This window comes from Pinus tabuliformis, chromosome 5_2 (assembly GCF_031772625.1).
Source record: "Pinus tabuliformis cultivar Carrire ecotype Pingquan chromosome 5_2, CPIR1, whole genome shotgun sequence".
Taxonomy (NCBI): Eukaryota; Viridiplantae; Streptophyta; class Pinopsida; order Pinales; family Pinaceae; genus Pinus; species Pinus tabuliformis.
Window position 1 is genome coordinate 93,824,401 of NC_142306.1, and position 2,963 is coordinate 93,827,363.

Genomic DNA, 2,963 nt, shown 5'->3' on the forward strand with positions numbered 1-2,963 from the left:
ATCATTCAATCTCTGGAATACTATGATGCAAGTATGGTGATAGTATGTTTTTCATCCTTCTATCATAGATAAAACTATGAGGGTCATATGGAGTCCAATTAAAACTTTTGTTTAATTTCATATCATCTTCTAGAATTCATTCTGCCTCTCTCCATGCTTCTCTAGTGTTGCAGACAATTGGGCCTAAGTGATCCCTGATTCTGAGTTGGGCTTTCTTCTTGGCCTTAGTAAAATGTGTCAAATCTGAGTGTATCATTTGTCTATAGTATTCCAATGCAAACAGTCTCATTGGAACATATTTAGGTAGCTTGAATGGGGAAAGCTCACACCCATATACCCTGATTTCTGTGTGATTTTGGTATAAATACCAATCACCCACTCTGTACTATTTAGAGAGCTGAAGAATCCTTTTGATGTCATCATTAATCCTGGGAGGGGAATTCCCTGTCAGCAAGGTGGTCACTGGGTGGACAAACTGATCAATGAACTCATTATAGGAATAAGGGCAAGCAAAAGTTTTATGGAAGATGGAAGTCCAAAAGATGACAGACCTTGGATTACCCTTGGTATCAAGTTTCTTGACAGAAAATGGGAATTGGTCTGATTGATAGTAGAGGATGAGGTGATATATGAAGGTGGAAAACTTGAAAACCCTTTCATTCTCCAGTCTCATGAACTGGTCATGAATTTTATCAGCAATATAAGAGGCATAATCATATTTGATAGTAGGAGGTTGTCTTAGGGTAAATATAGACATCATTACTAGGGTCAATTCATCTACATATTCACTAGTGTTGAATCCCATGACTGTTGATATCATATCAACTATGATTTTGCCTGTATCTATGAAGAAAATTGACATATAAGGAGGGGGATCTTTAGTTTGATACTGTGGTAATATGAAAGTCTGACAGAGGCGAGTGAGCTTAGCTTGGGATAATTGAGTTGATTTCTCAAGTAAATTTCCAATGGAAATGGGGGTAAGGGCCTGACTAGGGTGAAATTGCAGCATCTCATTGATTGATTTAGCAGTTATTGTGAATAGGACTATTTGGTTGGGAGACATGACTGCTCTATGGATGGGGTCATAGTTTGCATGGCATTGATGGATTATGTCAGGGAAAACATGCACAAAGGGGAGAAAATATATGGGGAGGTTGGATTCCCATAGTCCCATGGCATCATACCCATTCAAATGGTTATCTCGGCATTGACAAAAGACTTTGAGGTGGTCTTTATTAGTGGTTAAGTCTTTTATCTAGAAATCTTTCTCTGCTAGAGGAAAATAGTCTAAATCACGATGAGGAGTGGTAATGGGAGCAACATTTAGGGTCATCAGAGTTTCCATACTAGTTCTTATGGGTTTCAAGAGGGAAACATAGGCTTTTTAGGTGGAAATGATGAAATAGTAGGTTCGGGTACTTCAATTTACAAATGAAAATAGCAAACTTATGGAAAATTTTGGTTTGTTTAATCAATTTGCAGGGAAAACAAGTATTTGCAGGGTTTTCTTGTCAGGGAATTGATAAATACCTGCTTTTGGGGGATGGGAAACAGAATGCAGGCACTAGGCGTAACTGGATGGCTCTGGGAGGTGTCGGATGCAAATTTTGGAGCAGGTTGGCGGCTAAAAACTCAAGCTGGTTGACCTCGACATATTGTCTGCATGGGTGTACGAGTTCAGAGAATAAAACAACGAAAATGACTTGTTTTGTTTTATACATGAAGTCAAGGTTTGGCAGGTTTTGGGATGGGCGATGTCAATGGGAGAGCGACGTCATGTTTTTGTCGTTTAGTTTGGAGGTGGTAAGTGGTTTATATCGCATTGGTTATGGGGAAGGGGCAGTATTTAGCCTTGAGCCAGTGATTCCATAGACTGCTCAATGAGTGTTGGAGGCACTATACAAAAAACTGCTTTGCGATTGCGCGGTAACTCGCGGTCACAAAGGGTCGTGCGATATGCATAACAGCCATTAGATCTTAGCGAATTGATCAGACGACTGTCAGGGATCTGAAGTGATGGGGATTTAATGAAGGCAGGCCTGACATATTTAAGGATTCATTAATCGAATCAAGGGTGACGCGATTGGACAGGGAGGTTGTTAATTAACCGTGAGGGTTAATTAATTCCTTTTTTAATGTGATGGGTGTCAGGGCTGTTATTTATATATGGATTAACTAATTAATCCCTATTTACAACGGATTATGGTTATATTTTAAACAAAGGGACGGGATATTAATATTTTGGGTTTTTTTTAATATAGTTACAATAATACGAGATCGGGTAAGTTTTATAGGGGATTTATATATTAATATGTTAATAGTCAATATGAAAACGAAATGGAAAAAGTGCTAAGTGTAAAACATTGAAGTGTGTATTTAAACTTAGGCTAAGGTGAAAAAAGGGTTTTTGTGGAAATATTTTAGTTTTCCTAAGTAAAATAGGATTTTACTTAGAAAAAAAACTTACTAAGGGAATGAATGAATTTTATGAAGGGGTATGATGATTAATGAATGGTCTTAAGTACTTAGGCTTTATAAATTATTGGGCGGAGGGTCCGATCCCTCTAGAAGTCAGAGAAATGCTTTGAGCCCCTCTAATTTGATAGATACCTTGGTACTTAGGGGAAATTAGTGAAAATTTAGGGAAAATGAATAGGGGAGTTAATTATTTTGACTTTGCTTGCTTGATATGTCTTTCATGTACTGCCTACCTTTGCCTTGTGATGAAAGTAAAATCTTTACACATTTAGACTCATCATTCACCACATATTATTCTGCAACCATCATCTACTTACCCTACCTACTTGAACCTAGCATTTTTACTTCTTTATTTGGGTGCAGTTAGACTGACAAACCCTTATGAAACTTTCTTTTCTTTTACATGACAATGCCTATATGAGTCTACACTTATTACATCGAAGGGCTTAAATTAAATTGTTAAGCTCCTTTTTCACTCTACC